The 20,087-nt window shown below is 38.1% G+C and overlaps 1 protein-coding gene and 1 pseudogene across 1 annotated transcript in view; both read left to right on the top strand.

Moving 5' to 3' along the window:
- The window catches only part of RSRC1 (arginine and serine rich coiled-coil 1), a 426,163-nt gene that overhangs the window by 37,235 nt on the left and 368,841 nt on the right, over window positions 1-20,087 (top strand). The window lies entirely within an intron of this gene.
- LOC104655558 lies at window positions 10,298-10,779 on the top strand (annotated as a pseudogene).

Here is a 20,087-nt window from a genome sequence, read left to right as displayed (position 1 = left end):
TTTAGGAGTTTTCTTGAGGTTGCCAGAAAGCTAGAGGACATGATTTCAGAAAGCACTGTATTAAGAATAAATAGATGGTAGAGTTACTTGGTAGTCATGCCCCGTTGGTCTTTGATCTTACTGAATCTTGCAATCTAAGAAAAATTGAGTTTGACCAGCGTCTGAATAGGTGTGATGTTTAAGGAAAGCCGAATACCTCTAGCATAATTATGTTCTTTGTGTTGAACCTATACTATAAAGTTTGTGAACCAAGATTGTCTTTTTGGATTGAGGAGCATGTTTTTGAGAGTCTTGATTGTTATTGGTGTATAAAACTTCTCTTTTGTCTGTTGCTCAGGTGGTATGTGATCTTAGGTAGAGTAAATTTATATGATGAGAAATCCCAGGATAATTATGAGACTGGGATACATGTATGCAAAATGTGAAAATATAGCTTTCCATTCTTCTCTAGCTATTTCTCCAACAAAACTCCAAATTTAAAACAACCTGAATCCTTGACTGGACAGCTGTACCTCAGAGGTATTGCGGGTTTGTATCCACACCACCACAATAAAGTGAATATTGCAATAAAGCAAGTCATATGAATTTCTTTGTTTTCCAGTGCATATAGAAGTTATGTTTACACTATACCATAGTCTGTTAAGTATGTAATAGCATTGTGTTTAGAAAATAATGTACATACCTTAATTTAAAAATACCTTATTGCTTAAAAATGCTAATGATCATTTGAGCCTTTCGTGAGTCATAATCTTTTTGCTGGTGAGGGTCTTGCCTTGATGTTGATGGCTGCCCACTGATCATGCTGGTGGTTGCTGAAGGTTAGGGTGACGGTGGCAATTTGAAATAAGACAGCAATAAAGTTTGCTACATTGATTGACCCTTTTTTAAATGAAAGATTTCTCTGTAGCAAATGATGCTGTTGGCTAGTATTTTACCCATCATAGAAGTTTTTTCTGTTTTTTGTTTTTTTTTTTTGAGAGGGAGTCTTGCTCTGTTGCCTAGGCTGGAGTGCAGTGGTACGATCTTAGCTCACTGCAACCTCTGCCACCTGGGTTCAAGCGATTCTCCTTCCTAAGCCTCCCAAGTAGCTGGGACTACAGGCACATGCCACCATGCCCAGCTAATTTTTGTATTTTTAGTAGAGACAGGTTTTCACCATGTTGGCCAGGATGGTCTCGATCTCATGACCTCGTGATCTGCCAATCTCGGCCTTCCACAGTGTTGGGATTACAGGCATGAGCCACTGCGCCCTGCCAGAACTTCTTTCAAAATTAGAGTCAGTCTTCTCAAACCCTGCTGTTGCTTTATCAACTAAGTTTATGTAACATTTAAATCCTTTGCTGTCATTTCAGCAGTATTTACAGCATCTTCACCAGCAGTGGATTCTATCTCAAGAAACCACTTTTTTTCTCATCCATAAGAAGCAACTCTTCATTTGTTCACATTTGATCATGAAATTGAATCCATTCAGTCACATCTTCGCGCTACACTTCTAATTCTCTTTTTCTTTTTTTTTTTTTTTTTTTTTTTGTTATTGCCACCACACCTGCAGTGACTTCCTCCACTGATGTCTTCTTCCTCACAGTCACACATAAGGGTCTTGGAGTCAGCTTCTTTCATACTCCTGTTAATTTTGCTGTTTTGACTTCCTCCTATGAATCAGGAATGTTCTTAATGGCATCTAGAATGGTGAATTTTTTCTAGAAGGTTTTCAATTTACTTTGCCCAGATTCATCGGAGAAATCACTATCTATGGCAGTTATAGCCTTACAAAATGTATTTCTTAAATAGTAACACTTGAAAGTCAAAATTACTCCTTGATTCAGGGGCTACAGAATGAATGTGGTGTTAGCAGACATGGAAACAATATTAATCTCCTTGTACATCTCCATCAGAGCTCTTGGGTGACTAGATACGTTGTCAGTGAACTATTTTATTTTATTTTATTTTATATTTTATATTTTATTTTATTTTATTTTATTTTATTTTATTTTATTTTATTTTATTTTATTTATTTTATTTTATTTTATTTATTTTATTTTATTTTTATTTTTATTTTACTTTTTAAGACAGGGTCTCACTTTGTCACCCAGGCTGGAGTGCAGTGGCATGATCTCGGCTCCTTGCAGCCTCGACCTCCCAGGCTGAAGTGATCCCACCTCAGCCTCTCAAGTAGGTGGGACTACAGGAATGCACCACCAAGCTTAGCTTTTTTTTTTTTTTTTTTTTTTTTTTTTTTTTGCTATTTTTTGTAGAGATTGGGTTTCACCATGTTGCTCAAGCTACTCTCAAACTACTGAGCTCAAGCGATCCACCCACCTCGACCTCCCAAAGTGCTAAGATTACAAGCATGAGCCACCACACCTGGCCATTATTTTAAAAGGAATTATTTTTTCTGAGCAGTAGGTCTCAACAGTGAGCTTAAAATGTTCAGCAAACCATGTTGTAAACTTATATGCTATCATCTAGGCTTTGTTGTTTTATTTATAGAGCACAGGCAGAGTAGATTTAGCAGAATTCTTAAGAGCCCTAGGATTTTCAAAATGGGAAATGAGCATTGGCTTCCTTTTAAAGTCACCAGGTGTGTTAACTCCTAATAAAAGAGTCTGCGTGTTCTTTGAAGCTTTGAAACCAGGCATTGACTTCTCCTCTCTACCTATAAGACCCAGATGGCACCTTCTTCCTATAGAGGCTGTTTTGTCTGCATTGAAAATCTGTTGTTTAGCATACCCACCTTCATCAGTTATCTTAGCTGTATCTTCTGGATTATTTGCTGCAGGTCCTATATCAGTATGTACTGCTTAACTTTGTACTTTAATGTTATGGAGGTGAGTTCTTTTCTTAAACCTCATGAACTAACCTCTGCTAGCTTCAAACTTTTCTTTTGTAGCTTTCTCACCTCTTTCAGCTTTTATAGATTTGAAGAGAATTAGGGCCTTGCTCGGGATTAGGCTTTGGCTCAAGGGAATGTTATGGCTGGTTTGATCTTCTATTCAGTTCACTCTGATTTTCTTCCTGTCCGTAATAAGGCTATTTCATTTTCTTATCATTTATGTGTTTGCTGGAATAGCACTTTTAATATTTTTTGAGAACTTTTCCTTTGCATTAATAAGTTAGCTAACTCTTCAGTGCAAGAGGCCTAGCTCTTGGTCTTTTTTGGGTTATGATATGCCTTCCTTGCAAAGCTTAATCATTTCTAGCTTTTGATTTAAAGTGAGAGATGTATGACTATTCTTTTCACTTGAACACTTAGAGACCATTGAAGGGTTATTAATTGGCCTAAATTTCAGTATCATTGTGTCCCAGAGAATAGGGAGGCCCAAGGAGAGAAAGAGAGACTGGGGAACAGTTGGTTGGGGGAACACTCAGAACACACACATCTGTTTACGTTCACTGTTGTATATGGATGCAGTTCTTGGCAGCTGAAAATAATTATAGTAGTAACATTAGAAATCACTGATCACAGAGTACTATAACAGATATAATAATAATGAAAAAGTTTGAAGTATTTTGAAACTAACCAAAATGTGACACAGAGACACTAAGTGAGCACATGCTGTTGGAAAAGTGGCACCAATAGACTTGTTTGACTCAGGGTTGCCACAAACCTTCAATTTGTAAAAGTCACAATATCTGCAAAGTGCAATAAAGCAAAGTACAATAAAAAGAGATATGCCTGTACCTTATTTAGCAAACAGCACTTTTAAAAAGGGTTAGATGTCTGGCTTTTCTCTGTTATTACAACTTTATGAGGAATCCAGCAGAGTTGTAAAAGTGAAGAAATACTGGATAAACTAAAACTTTATTAACATTGAATTATAATAATAATAGTAATAATACATGCCAATGATGAATCTAGTACATACTGAGGGCCAGGCATTGATATAGGATGTTTAACATGTATTCTTTTTATTTAATCCTTACAGCAATTCAGTGGGATAGGTTTAGAATTATTATTTCTTGATGAGGAAACTGAGTCTTACAACTTCATTGAGGACTCACAGCAAAGAGAGTGGAACTAGGATTTTTGAAGAGAAACATAGGAATATCTGGCTGAAGCCCTCTTCTGTGATCATGATTCAGAGTTTGGGATTATGACAGTTAAATGTCTTTGGTGTTTGTAGAGTAATCCCTGCCTTCTGATCAGTCTTATCAGAGGGAGAACTGGATTGGATCAGGATAGATCTTTCTGTTCAGAGACCCTGAATGACCCTGGCAAGGTCATAACTGCTCTGTAGATTTTCTTTCCCACTACTTGAGGAACAATTAAGAACAAGTGATGGCCGGGCGCGGTAGCTCACGCCTGTAATCCCAGCACTTTGGGAGGCTGAGGTGGGCGGATCACCTGAGGTCGGGAGTTTGAGACCAGCCTCACCAACATGGAGAAACCCCATCTCTACTAAAAATACAAAATTAGTCAGGGATGGTGGCACATGCCTGTAATCACAGCTACTTAGAAGGCTGAGGTGGGAGAATCGCTTGAACCCTGGAGGTGGGGGTTGTGACAAGCTGAGATCGCACCATTGCACCCCACCCTGGGCGACAAGAGCAAAACTCCGTCTCACAAAAAAAAAAAAAAAAAAGAGCAAGTGGCAATCCCTCTTGCATTACTGTCGCTTTGGTTTTACTGATTTTTTTTTAACTGTTACTGTTTACACAAAAATAAGGCAAAAGCTTATTTTCTGACAGGCTCAAACAAGCTTCCAGAAATATTGATTTGTAGAATATTTATGAATAGTATGTTCAATTAATGAGTTTTGAAATATGTACAGATTCAGAACCTTGATGAAGTGCTATATGTAATTTTACTTTTGCTTTCCATGTAGCAGTTAACTAATACTTGGTGTAGAAATCTACAGCTGTGCCTTCAAACACAGTTGACTCTTGAACAACATGGGTTTGAGCTATGTGAGTTCACTTATAACAGTTTTTCTTCAAACATGGATGGAAAACACAGTATATGGAGGGCTGACTTCGTATATGTAGATGTGTCAGGGCTGACTGTGGGACTTGAGTATGTGCGGATTTGGTCATGCACTGGCAGTTGTGGAACTATTACTGTGTGTATACTGAGGGAGATTATATATTTTTAAAAATGATATTCTATTTGGTATTTATTTTAAACATTTCTAACAAGTTTATCTACGACAGCGAACTATCTGCATTTCTTCTACCACAATTTTTTTCTGTCTTGGAGTAGTCTACCTGAAATTGTCTTTTTCCCCACCTTCACTGTGGGGTAGCAAAACTCTGGAAATGAGAAACAAACATGGATGAGAATTTCTCAGAGCCTTAGAGTATTTTTTGTCTCTTTAGAAATAGGACTGTTGGCTGGGCATAGTGGTTCATGCCTGTAATCCCAGCACTTTGGGAGGCTGAGGCAGGTGGATCACCTGAGGTCAGGAGTTTGAGACCAGCCTGGCCAACATGGTGAAACCCCATCTCCACTAAAAATACAAAAATTGCCAGGCCTGGTGGCCTGTGCCTATAATCCCAGCTACTCGGGAGGCTGAGGCAGGAGAATTGCTTGAACCTGGGAGGTAGAGGTTGCAGTGAGCCGTGATCATGCCATTAACTCCAGCCTTGGCAACAGAGCGAGACTCTGTCTCAAGAAAAAAAAAAAAGAAATGAAATAATGTTTTCCCTCACAAAAAAATAGCCTCAAAAGCCTTTCAAGTGATGCTGTCTTTTCTACTTTTTGTTCTTATTTCCTCACCAAGAATGTTGAGTATAGAGGAGTAACTACTGCCTAGAGACCCTCTCTTGTCCAGTAAGGAACAGTCTAGTTTGGCTGGCCTGGCCTGAGATTCTAGTATGTGAAGCTAGCGTTCAGAGACTGACTGTCTTAAGTTAGAGTGATACAAAGGAAGGATTCATGTGAGATAAAACTTCACAACCAATTTACCAGTTCTAGATAAGTGGTTGAGATGTGCTGCAAAACTATGAAAGTGAGGAGTAGCCACTGAGACAAATTGGAAGTGTCCTAGAGAATTCCAGAGCAGTATGTGATGGCCGTTCACCAAAGGAACTTTTGAAATAGGAGTCATCAGAAGAATATGAAAACCAGTAAGATGATTATAGGAATGTTATTAGTATAGCCCTTTACACTTTACAAAATATGCTTTCACATGCATTTTTTGTTTGCTCCTTTGTTTGCATAACTTTGTGGGAGTTATGATTTCTCCCCATTTCATAGAGAAAGAAGGCAAATGACAGTATCATATTCAAGCCCTGAAAACCCAGTTAGGGTGCATTTTGGGTGTTTTTGCAGGGAGAAGAATAGTAGAACTCAAATGAAAATAACATTTTGTAGATAGAAGGGAGTAGAAATAGAGCCACTGCATTTGAGAGTGTTTTGAATAGAAAAGCTTCCATAGAGCTCACTAAATGATTATTTCTTTTTTTTTTTTTTTTTTTTTTTAAGACGGAGTCTTGCGCTGTCACCCAGGCTGGAGTGCAGTGGCCGGATCTCAGCTCACTGCAAGCTCCGCCTCCCGGGTTTACGCCATCCTCCTGCCTCAGCCTCCGGAGTAGCTGGGACTACAGGCGCCCGCCACCTCGCCCGGCTAGTTTTTTGTAATTTTTAGTAGAGACGGGGTTTCACCATGTTAGCCGGGATGGTCTCGATCTCCTGACCTCGTGATCCACCCGTCTCGGCCTCCCAAAGTGCTGGGATTACAGGCTTGAGCCACCGCGCCCGGCCGACTAAATGATTATTTCATCACTCCATAGTTCTTTAACTTTTTTTGATGAGGGCTTTAAAAATTTTGAGCCTCCCCTCTATTAAAAAAAAAAAATTACTGATGAGACCATTATTTGACTTAAGAGCTAGTCATTTTTCAGTCATGATTTTGTTTGTGCTCAAGCATTTAAAAGTAATATCACATAGCTTCAGTTACTTTGCTTAATGCTATGTGTGTGGGTGTGCGTGTGGGTGTGTGTGGGTGTGTGTGGGTGTGTGAGTGTTCGATCGCTTCAGTCTTATAAAGCTTTTATCTCTCTGTTGCAAGCTGTGGTAATGAATGCACTGATAAAACAACTGGTATTTAAATGTTATCTACTCACACTACATTTGATGGGATCTCCATTTTGTATATTTGTGAGTAGGAATGAGAAAGCAAAATCTGCCTTGGGAATTTTATAATGAATATGAGAGAGATCCTGCCACAGGTAGTTATTAAAACATCCCCTGAAGTCTTTTAAGATGAATGATTGTGTCTGTGTCTCTGACCTTCCCTGAAGGCTCTGTTTTTTAAAGAAATCTTCAATGCCCCAAGCTATTCACTTATTAAAAATTTTATAATACATTTCTACCACTAAGTTTTAATTTGTACAGTGCATCTTCTGAATAACTCAGATTTTTAAAGTATTATTTGATGAATCTACCCCTTTCTTCCAAAATGGAGAAAATATGTATTGATGTCTTAGCTGTTTGCTACCTTTTTTGAGGAAGGGGTGGAATACGTGTAGAGAAATATGGGAAGGAAAAGATAGGGTAATTGTGCCTATTAAACAAGCAGAATTCTGTTTTTCCTGTAGAAAAATAAATTGTCATGAAAATTCAAGATTTATACCAGGAAGCAGAAAAGTGATTAGTAAGATCCATGGGAAAGGGAAGGGCTCTTTTCTGATATAAAAATAACTACTCTAAAACTACTTTAATGGGTGTTTACTTTGAAGTTTAGCTTAAAAAAAGTGGGGTTACTTATTTGCACGTAGTAAACGTTTTGTGATGGTGTGTTGGAAATTTTCTAAAAAAAAAGCTTGACTTCAAGAAGAAAAATACAGTTGAAGCTAAAGTTTTTTTTTTTTTTAGCATCTACTCTATGCTAGGAATTGTGGAATTATGTTATCACCCTAGGTTACTTTATTTGATTATCAGCATCACCTTAACTTTCTAAGTCTGTATGTTACTTTCATTTAACAGATGAAGAAACAGACTTACAGAGGTCAAATAACTTGCTCTTATATGGCTAGAACTGGGAATTCACACTACTTCTGCTTTCAAACAGTTGTTCTTGCACTTATTCACTATTGTTCACTAGGTTTACTATTTTTTCCCCTTGGCAGAGCAGGAAGACTAGTTCAGAGCCTGAATACCCTCTAGTGCTAATGTCTTTATATTAATCAGCTATTGCCACAATAATGCTGCATAGTAAACCATTTCAAAACTCAGTGGCACACACAAAAAGTATTTATTGCTCACAGAGACATCTGTGAGTCAGCTGGGCCTCTTCTGATCTTTACTGGGCTCCTTGGGTTTGTCTCCAAGTTGGGTGTTGAGATCAACTCTATTCCTGTCTCTTTCATCCTCCTTGGATCAGCCCCTACTCAAAACAGGTTTTTCTTAGACAAAAGGAAAACAAGCTCAACTTCCTAAGCAAATTTAAGTCCTCTGCTAAATGTCACTTCTGCCAACATTTCATTGGCCAAAGCAAATCATGGGTCTAAGCTCAAAGTCAAGGGCAAGGAAGAATATTAATTTAAAATGTGTGGGGCCAGGTGTGGTGGCTCACACCTGTAATCCCAGCACTTTGGGAGGCCGAGGCAGGTGGATCATTTGAGGTCAGGAATTTTGAGACCAGCCTGGCCAACGTGGTGAAACCCCATCTCTACTAAAAATACAAAAATTAGCTGGCGGTAGTGCCGCATGCCTGTTATCCCAGCTACTTGGGAGACTGAGGCAGGAGAATCGCTTGAACCCAGGAGGCAGAGGTTATGGTGAGCTGAGATCACGCCACTGCGCTCCAGTTTGAGTGACAAAGGGAGACCCTGTCTCAAAAATAAGTAAATAAATAAATACATACATACATACATACATAAAATGTGTGGCTATAAACAAAAACATGCCTCAAAGATGATTGATTCATGAATCAAATAAGGATCTCATCAATTAAAAAGGCAAGAGGGGAGCTCAAAAATTTTAAAAACTATCATCAAAAGTCATATGTAATATATTTGTGTGTTTAGCTACATGATAGGGAGTAATGAAATAACCATTTACTGAGCTCTGCCTATGGTGGGAGTGGGAGAAATGATTTTATCTGAATAATAGAAACTGCCAAAATCTTGATGAACCTTTTAAGAAAATACAGCTGATAAACAGCTTTCTTTTTTGTTTAATGTTTTGGGTGGCTTCTCAAAATACTGTAAGTAAATCATGTCTGTGAAAGATACTGTTTAGATTTTTATATCTTAAATACCTGGAGATTAAATGACATCAATTAACACTGTACTGAGCTCTAGAAGTCTTTTCAAAGAATATACTTTTTTAGTCGGGCCTACTGGTATATACTTGCCATCTTTTTCAATAACTGGGGGAGGAAAGGGCATGTTAATGGTATGTAATGGTTTCCTTTTTTTTGGTCATTAGTATCTGTAATGATAAATAATTAACGTTCAATGGAGTAGTTAGGATAATTACCATTTTTACTTAGACCTCAATTTATATCCTAATCAAATTGGGAGGGGTGTTAACTATTTAAATTCATTAACTTGGTTTATTAAAATCTAAGCCTTTGCATTGCTTACTTTTTTCAGATATTATTGCCTGTTAGGAACCATTGCTTCTAGTTCATTTATATGGATAAGAATATTGATACAGCGCCTGGAGGAAATTTGTTTTGACCAACAAGAGAACGTACTCTGAGGGGCTGATATCAACATTATTGTTTTGCTATTAGTCAGGTTAATTATAGAAAGCTTTGTTGTATTACTGAAGATGTTCATTGACTTTATTTCTTTAGATTTGATGGTGGGGAGGAGTAGGGCAGTAAAAAGGAAAAGAGTATAAAAGGTGTTAAGTATTCTAACATTTGAACTCTTCAGGAGAAACAGAAATGATGTTCCTTAACTCTTCCAGGTAAAAAGGAAGAATAATTTCTAATCTTTTGGATATTGTGTTATTTTGTTATCGCTTGCTCTCCTTTCCCTTTCCTCTTGAAATAATTTTTTTTTTCTTTTTTGAGATGGAATCTCACCCTGCACCCCCAGGCTGGAGTACAGTGGCGTGATCTCAGGTCACTGTAACCTTCATCTCGTGGGTTCGAATGATTCTCATACCTCAACCTCCCTAGTAGGGATTACAGGCGCCACCAGCATAGTTGGCTAATTTTTATTTTTTTAGTAGAGATGGGATTTTACCATGTTGGTCAGGCTGGTCTAGAACTCCTGGCTTCAAGTGATACTCCTGCCTCCTCCACCTCCCAAAATGCTGGGATTACAGGGGTGAGCCACCTCATGTGGCCTGAAGTAATATTTTTTAAAAATGGGCATTATCGGCCAGGCTCTAGGCGCCATGGCTCCCTGCAGTAGGAAGCGGAAGGCTGAGGCCGCGATGGTCACCGCAGCCGAGAAGCGAAGAGAAGCTGGCGAACAGCGGGGAGGGAGTGGAGGAGGCAACCGTTGTTATCGAGCACTGCACGAGCTGACGCGTCTATGGGCGCAACGCCACGGCCCTGAGTCAGGCGCTGCGCCTGGAGGCGCCAGAGCTTCCAGTAAAGGTGAACCCTACCAAGCCCTGGAGGGGCAGCTTCGAGGTGACGCTGCTGCGCCCGGACTGCAGCAGTGCGGAGCTCTGGACTGGGATTAAGAAGGGGCCCCCACGCAAACTCAAATTCCCTGAGCCTCAGAAGGTGGTGGAAGAGTTGAAGAAGTACCTGTCCTAGGGAGATTTGGGTAGAAGTCCTCATGCTGAGCTTTGTGTCCCTGGTAATGTTGGAACATTAATGATAGAACATGGCCAAACTTCAGTCATGTGCCTGAAGCCGTGGTTTCTTCCCTGCCAGAAATGAAGGTTCATTTGTAAGGCAACCCTCTAGTAAGGCATTGCAAAAGTTGCTGGATTTGGTTTAATAAAAGTTGAAATAAAAAATAAAATAAAAAATGATAGTGAGTTAATGTTTTGTGGTGAGTGTTTGGACAAACGGAGGCAAGATGGCGCATTTCTGGGTTCTTCATCGCCAACTTTCCCGCACCCGGGAAAGACACGGGTCGACTGCGCAGGCGCAACCCGACCTCCGACGGAGAAGAACCGGAACCCGCCTAGCCACGCCTACCGCCCCGCCCCTGACCCGTCTATGTCCCGCCCACTGCCCTCCCCCTCCCGGGCCCAGGACATAAAAGCCGCTCCCGGAGGGCGCGCGGTGCGAACTTCCTTGGCCCCTCCTCGTGGGCGGTACCCAACCGGAGCGAACTTTCTTGGACCCTCATACGCCGGACCCAGGAACCTCGTCCGAGAACGCCGGAGCGAACTTCCTTGGCCCCTCCTCGTACGCGGGACCCAGGAACCTCGTCCGAGAACGCCGGTGCGAACTTCCTTGGCCCCTCCTCACCCGAGAACGCCGGAGCGACTTCGTCGGCCTCCACCGCCGGAGACCGGTGAACCTCGCCCCTCACTCACATTGGCTTGTAAATAAAGTTTTTTTTGCCTTGCCTACTTGCCTTTTCTCTGGCATTTGCTCTGGGGGTCGCATTAAAGCAAATCAGTGAGAATTTAATGATTCCCATGTTGAAATTGCTGTAGACATTTTAGAGTGTTACAAAGCCAAGACTTGATCACTGCTCCGGGCTACTAAGGTGTCATTGAGGAGGCTGAAATTTAGAAGACAGGTACAGCAAAATTACTGTTCTCATAGATCTGTTTGTATTCATGTCTTTGAATTACGTGCATTTTTTGTTATAACAGTACAGCTTGGTACCCATGTTGTGTTTGGTTCAGCATTCCAAAGACGGATGTGTGAGGTTGTTTTCTTTCAAGGATCTTTTGGATATAGTAGGAGATTTTCACTTTGGGTGTCAGGGAGTACATCATACACATCCATATTATAATAATTGATAATTATGGCCAAAATCAACCTGTTTCTACCTTTGCTACCCTTTATAGCAATGTTTTTGTTGTTGTTGTTGTTGTTGTTGTTTTTAAATTAGCAAGAGCGTTGTACTTTAAAAGGATTAGACTCAATTTCATTATGTCAGAGCTAGTGCTTGTCTTACTCAGCACTGTATTCTCAGCACCGTGAAAAGTAAATAGAACATAGAAGAACAAATGAATGAACGAATGAATGAATGAATGTTGCTATAAAAGATATGAGATCTTCCCTAACTATGAGTCTTCATCTATATTTCTAACAAATTTTATTGAATCTGTCTCTATAATCAGAAATTTAAATGTAGAACACAAGCCACAGTGGTTTTCTGTAAAGCATATTTTAAAAGTCTACTCTAGAAAAATTTATGCTCAAAATTTTACTTATAAATTCTCTGTGAAGAAACTTTCTTGGAATTTTGCCTGTTAAATGTACATATATTTGTTTTAATTCATAAATGAAACTTCTGTAGGCTTATCTTACATGGAAAAAGACAAGGAGGGAAGATTAATGAGCAAACGCAAATTACAGAGAAGCAGGAGACATCTATCATATGTCGAACTATAGCTGTATTACTAACTGCCAGGATTATTACACTGATAACTGTTCTTTTTTTAAAACAAGATTTTACTTGATTTTCCCAATAAATTGTTTTTGTTATTCATAGAAAATTAAATGATTTTTAAATATTAAGAATACTTTTTGTGCTTTCAAACTATGTATACACTTATTTAAACTTCTACAAAATTATAAAAATATTTATGATTACAAAAAGAATGATTGTATATTGTATTTTAGCTTTTAAATTATAGCCAGTGTTTTTTTCCTTTAAGTGCTGTATACTTTGTGGTGCAGAATTAGATTTCTGTTTTTAAAAAGCACATAGGTAGCTATGCTTATAAAATGATGCCAAATATAGGTGATCCCAGGATATGTGTAAGTTTTCTCTTTGATGACTGACAATTTACATTGAGAAATTGTCTTATAGTGGCAGTTTAGCTAGGTAACTGAATATAAATTTAAATGTATTTGTTTTAATAGCATATTTTATCTTTTCTAATCGAACAGAAGGGGCAAAAGCTGTTTGTATGGAATTTAAATTCACTTGGATATAGTACTTAAGCATATTAATCAATATTTATAAAAAAAGATAGATGCACTAAAGTTCTGCTATTAAGGTTTTAAGATTATTGATTGGAAAAGAGTTTGAAAATATCTTTTTGTCCCTATTTCTCCCTATATAGCCTTCTTGAAGTTTCTCAAAATTAGATTTTAAATGCCAATTAGGAGGTTGAGTATACTAAAATAAAAGCAAATGCAACCAAAATGGCCTCACCTTATGGCTAGTTAGGCTTTTGAGGTAATAAGCGGAACCTTTGCTCTGAGCATGGCTTTGAGAAAGATATTCATCTTAATGAACACATTAATTAGAACCATAACTATTTATAAGATAATTAGAAATGAAGCTTGGTAAACTGAGCTTTTCCTGCAATTAATGGAGGATTAATTACTGGAGGTAATGAAGTGGATTTTTAAATGCATTAAGGTGAAGTACAGAGATGAGCAAGGCTTTGTGATAGTTGCATAATTATTTCAGGCTGTTGAGCATAGCTCATATGAGATCGTTAATAAGCATCATTGCATCGTTATGTATGCACTTAAAAAGACTTACCACCAAAATGACTGCCTAATTATTTCTAATTGGCAGGACTCTGTGTAGTCATTGAGCTGTTTGTAGCCATTTTAAGGTTCATTTAACTATCCTTGGGGCCATGTGATAGATGGAAAAAGCTTCAACTACATGCTGGCCTTGGCTGGCGCCGTTAATCAATTTTGGTGGGCTTCAGTTTAAATGCATTTTCTTGTGCAGAGGTCAAAACCTGAAGTAGTCCAAGCGAAGTTTTGCTTTTTGAAGCCACTTGACTGTATTCATTAGCAATTAGTAAAATAATTGTGTCTGTCACTATATTTGGATTTCCATATGACTTGGTATTCTTTTATCACTGTCTCTTCTTATTCCATATTTGCTCCACTGGAAACAAAATATTCTTCCAACAAACCCTTTTAGCAACTTCAGTGTAGTGGCATATGTTTCCATATAGTACCTTTCTTCATTCATTTATTAGCTTAAATAGTGTAGTACATTTCAACACAATCATCTAATTTGGTCCTGATAGATTGCTGGTGAAAGTTTCTACCCAAGGACAACATTTTAGGGCTTTTAAGGACATCTCTAAGGAATTAGTCATTAAGCATTAAGAGAGGAAGTAAGAAGTAGTCAAATCCAATTCTGACATTTACCAGAGTTTTGTAGTTAGAAGCATCTATATCTAAGATGTTGAAAGCTGTACATATTTTTTGCACCTATCCCCACAAGGACACATGATAACAGACAAATTGTGTGATGGAGATAAGCTGTGTAATATCTACATTTACTTTTAAAAGTTTCTTAAATAAGTATATTAGTAACGTAGTGCTTTTATCGAAATAATTTAGAAATCTTTGAATGTCAATTTTAAATAGTGTGTCGTTCTTTGTAATATAATTCATATAAAATTTTTAAATCATATGATATCAGATTTAATGTGACATCCCATTAGCTAAGCATCTGTAAAGGTTTTCAATGAGCTTGTTGTCTTGTTACACATAATCATAACCATGTGTGGGAGGTTGTCAAGATATATGTGCCATTAGAGTGGTTTAAGAAAACAGAGGTGAGGCAAATTGTAGGCTAATAAAATAACGGTCAATTATGCCCTTTTGTTATGAAAAATGTGGTTCTAATCATTTCCTTAATGTTAATGCTTAAGGTTAAAATTATTTATGCAGAATATTTTAAGGTATTGCCAACTTTATTGAAACTAGATGTGTGTATTTAGTTCCCTTAACAGTTTCATTATTCAAGAATTTGGAGGCTTAAATGTCAATCAGGCAGTGCGTATTTCTTAGGAACTGACTTAATTACTGTGGACTTTAGTCTATTGTTTCAAAATTTAGAAGCAAATGGATTGAACTGTTTAATCTCTCAAATCAATCAACTTGTTCACTGCTAGAATTATGAACTTCTTTTGCTTTTTGTTAATACCTTTTGAGTATTTTGAACACATATTTTAAGAGAAAGAGGAAACATGAAACTAATACATGGATTGCTTGATTACAATAAATACCTGAACTTCTCCAAACTTAGATTGTATCATAATAGGTTTTTTTTTTTTTTTGGGTCTTTGGTTATTGGGAAATGCTAGTCTTGTTTTTAAAGCTTAGAATAAAAGAAAAATAACAGCTTAGTGGTTAGGATACAATTCCCTTTTTTTTGTAGTCAGAAATATACATTCTGTATATCGATCAAGTTGTCACAATTGTTTTATCCTTTGAGGCTGTGAATTAGATTTTAAATTTTAGATTTTGGATTAAGATCTGTTTTATTTGTGTGGTGGAATATTTTCTTCTCTCTCTCTCTTTCTTTTCTTTTTTGAGATGGAGTCTCACTCTTGTCACCCAAGCTGGAGTGCAGTGGTATGATCTTGGCTCACTGCAACCTCTGCCTCTCAGGCTCTAGGGATTCTCCCACTTCAGTTTCCGGAGTAGCTGGGACCGCAGGGACTGCCACCACACCGAGCTAATTATTGTATATTTTGTAGAAATGGGGTTTCACCATGTTGCCTAGGCTGGTCTCGAACTCCTGGGCTCAAGCGATCTGCCCACCTTGGCCTCCCAAAGGGCCGGGATTACAGGCGTGAACCACTGTGCCCAGCTATATTTTCTAAATCTACCTTTAGATGGTTATTTTAGGGAATTGTGGTTGTAAGGCACTTATTGCTAAACTTAAATAGGCAAAATGTTAATATTTCACTCAAGCAAATCCTTTTTATGTTTCATAAGTTTGTGCAGAAAGTATGAAAATGTTGCTAGAAAATGGGGCAGTGTTTTAGAAAAATGGGGCAGTATTTTAAGTTATTTTGTTGGCCTTCATCTGTATATTTAACTACACTGGGAAATAATTAGATGTATTAATATGTGCTAGTTATAACTAGAGGGAAGATGTTACTCTAGGATTCCTGTCTACTTCAATTTCTTCAAGCAAATGGTCATAATCAAGACAGCCATGCACATTGGGGCTTGGCTTCACTTGCTGTTTTTTGGAGCTGTGGTACAACTATGTCAATAACCTCTGGTTAGCCTCCTTGAAGGCAAGAAACTAGGGAGCAAAGGCGTGACATTCTAGCTGAGTCCCCTAAAAACAGTCAATCTACCTACCATCAGACTTGTGAGTGAGGGAGGGTATCGTAGACCTGGGTTTAGCAAAGTCAGATTAACTGTTTTACTGTCTGTTTTTATAAATGAAATTTTATTGAAACACAGCTACACTAATTTGTTTATTGTCTGTGGCTTTCCTCTACAATAGCAGTGTTGGGTAATTGCTACAGAGACCTCATCCCCTGCTCTCCACTGCAAGCCTAACATTTTTATTATCTAGCCCTTTAAGGAAAAATTTGTTGACTATTACTGCCCTTGATCACTTAGCTTCTCCACCATCAGATGGCTCAGCTGATCCGACTAACCACAAGGATTAGTCATGCCCACTAAGCCTGGATGAACCTCCAGTTGATCTAGAGAATTGTGTGAAATAATAAATGTTGTTTTATGGTTTAAAGTTTTGAGACAGTTTATTATGCAACAAAAATTAACTGATGTCACAATGAAGCACACATATCAATAAGAGAACAAGAGTGATTTTTCCATGTGATTTGTTTATTCACTCTCGTTTTGACATATTAAAACATCTCAGTGATTTTCATTCTTTTTATTTATAGATTTTTTTAAAAAACACTTTGGTAAAGTTTTTGTTATAAATTCTATTTTATTAAGATGGTGGACATAGTTGAGAAGGGTTTATTTTGTTACTATTCGTTAAGATTATAATTTTTGCAATTTTGGTTATAATTTTTGGTACAAGTGCTTCAGGGATTATCTAGATAATAATGGTGCTTGGTTTCTTGGCTGTAGAACTAGTAACCATTTTATTAGTTAATGTTGGAGGATATAACAAATAGTTAACGTTGCTCAAAACAGTTTTGGGGTATTGGATTGGATTTCTTGTACAGCTAAGGTTGCTTTTGGTTTGAGAACTTAAAATGCAATTTTAAGCCCCCCAACCAACCGAACAGATCCCCGTTTTGGCCAAAGGGACCCCAGAGGAGCCTTGAAAAGTGAGTGCCAGCTTTCACAAGATCAGATGGGAGGTTGAACCCACCTCGTTATTCCCTCTCCCTATAATAACAGCCATTAGATTTCCTTCCCGAAGAGTTAAATAGAAACCAGCCCTTTGGAAAGACTCCCTCCACCCCTAATATCAACATGATGCTGCCCTTCCCTTTTGTGGTTTTCGCAAAACAACTAACTAGCATTTCTTTCAGTAAGAGACCACCAACCACAGAGTATGTGCAGTCAGGGTTTTTGTCCTCTGGTTCACCTTTTGACATCAGAGGGATGAAAACTCAGAGATTTATGCTAACCCTTCTGTTTTTGAGCATGAGTCCCAGGGATGGGCATGAAACTGAACTGTGCATGTGCGTGTTTCTCCTTTCACAAATATTAATGACTCCTGCTATAGTTTACTGATTATGTGTATTTGGCTACCTTATTCAGCATAAATCTCTATCTTATTCTTCCCACCTTGGAAATGTTTGCTTCTGGCTTCTGACCAGAAGCTACATCTCCTAGCCTGTTGGAATGCTGCAAACCCTTTATGAGAAATAAAGCTCTTCTTTCTATTTTCCAAATTTATGAACCTCATCATTCTTCAGTTGACAGATTGCATTCTCTTTAAACTTCTCCTAGAGTACAATTATTGCTGCCTTATTTTTTGTTTTGATTGCCTGTTTTTCTTTGTGAGAAGATTCAGAATTGCATCCTGAAAGAAATCTTGGCCCTAGCCCCATCTGCTTCTCTTGGCTCACCTAATGAATGGGTTAGGTTATTCATTCTGTTCAGACTTTGGTCTTTTTTATTGAGATCCTCGGTTTCTGTAAGAGGGTACTTCTAATCCTCTCTGGGTTGACTTAAAATATATGTCTCTGTACTACAGTGGCCACATAAAATAGTTGCCCACTAGGTACCTGTCAGAGAATATAATCTTACTGTTATGTAGAACCTTTCAAAACTTTGCCAAGAAGAGTATTTACGCTGGAATGCTTAAGCATATATAGTATATGTATTTTTTTTTTAGTTTAAAATCAACCCCTTATTTAGGCCCAAGTCTTCTATCTGGGCTTACTATATTGATCTTCTTTAAAATTGATTTTATGGAACTGTCTCTTGGCATTTAGGGAAGTTACTGGAAATTGCCCCATGAAATTTATTGGAGGGTCTAATAATAAAATAAAATATCAAGATCAGGCTTAATTGTACCTAATTTGATCACCTGGCTTATTTTTATTCTATGAACCTTGCTTCTTTTGAGGCCAGCTGTTGCAAAACTTCAAGCCAGATTTTTGTTTAATTCTAGCAAATACATGGGCCTTATGTCTTCTTTTATATATTAACCTCTTTCTGGTCTGCCCTTTTTTTTTTTTTTTTCTTTTTGCTTTTGCTCTTCCTTGTTCTCCCTTTTACCGTTTTTATTGTATAGTATATATGTTTCTGGAATGATGTGAGGGTTTAAATAAGAAAGCATACCTGTGTAGTCCTTTGGACTTTTGGTGCTTGAAAAGATAGAATAAATCCACTGGCCATTTTCCCCACTAATTACAACTAAAAATGCTGGACAGAATACTAAAAGCAACTACTTTACAGCTCGGAAACAATAGTAAGTAGACTGAGGAGGATACTCAAAACTTGAAGAAGTGTCTCATATGTACTGAGTTGCTCATTTTTATTTCCTCTTTGCTGTCCTGGATTTGAATCAGAGTAGTCCCAGTTGTAGAATTGCCCAGTGGGCAAGGGAAGCAAAAACTCGCAGAGAAAACCCTCATATTTCTAGTTAGACTATGGGGAAAGGAGATCCTGTGAGCTAGAGTGTGTAGGGACAATTATTATTACTATTATTATTTTTTATTTTTCTTCATTTTTCCCATCTTTTCTCCCCTGGCCCACCTCTGAAGGCAGCCCCAAATATGGAATGTAGAGCCCTTATTCATTTTTCCTCTCTCTTTTCTTTCACTATTTTGCCCCAAGAACCACACTAGTCATGTGGAACTGCATGATGGCGGCACAGGTAGCTCAGACTCCAAGAAAAACCCATCCTTTTTTGCCAGTGATCTGGGAAAAGTTGCTCCTGGGAGCCAGAATTTAGGAGTAACCCCAGAAAGGAGAGAACCAGAGAAAGAGATCCTCTTATTCTGTGTATAACTAGCAAAAGACCTGGACTCACCCTTACACTGAATGTGAGTGGAGAGATTTAAAGGAGTGTAACAAAAGCTTTGGAAACTGAACTGGTATTGGAACTATGACCCACAGATTGTTAGATAGAACTTTTGATCTAAACCAAACTGGTTTAATTACTTGATCAAATAAACAACAAAATCAACAGTCTGCAGAGCATTTTGCTAGGATACACACAGTCTTACAACATGATAATCAAAAGGTCCACTATATAATACAAAGGTACTTAGCATACAAATAAGCAGGAAAATGTGACTAATATTTAAGGGAAAAGACAACAGATGGCAACTCCAAGATTAACTGGATATTGGAACTATTAGATGAAGACTTTAAAGTAGCTATTACAACTGTGTCCTCCAGCGTAAAGGTAAACCCTTCTGAAATGAATAGAAAGATAGAACTTTTTAGTAGAGAAATATAACCTGTAAAAGAGAACCAACTAGAAATTTTGACACTGAAAAATACAATACCTAAAACAGAAATACAAAGAATGGGCTCAACATCAGACTGAAGATGACATAGGAAGGAGTAAACCTGAAGATAGATAAATGACCTAGTGGCTCACATCTGTAATCCCAGCACTTTGGGAGGCTCAGGCAGGAGGGTTGCTTGAGGCCAGGAGTTCAAGACAAGCCTGAACACCATGGACAGACCCTGTATCTACCAAAAATAAAAAGCATTCAGCCAGGTGTCATGGTGTATGCCTACCCAAGAGGCTGAGGTGGAAGGATCACATCAATCCTGGAAGGTCAAGGCATGAGCAAACCATGGTCATCCCACTGCACTCCAGCTTGGGTAACAGAGCAAGGCTTTGTCGCTTCAACAACAGCAACAACA

The sequence above is a fragment of the Rhinopithecus roxellana genome, chromosome 1, assembly GCF_007565055.1.
Source record: "Rhinopithecus roxellana isolate Shanxi Qingling chromosome 1, ASM756505v1, whole genome shotgun sequence".
Taxonomy (NCBI): domain Eukaryota; kingdom Metazoa; phylum Chordata; class Mammalia; order Primates; family Cercopithecidae; genus Rhinopithecus; species Rhinopithecus roxellana.
Note: the sequence above shows the minus strand (reverse complement) of the source record. Positions and strands in the feature narration are given on the sequence as shown.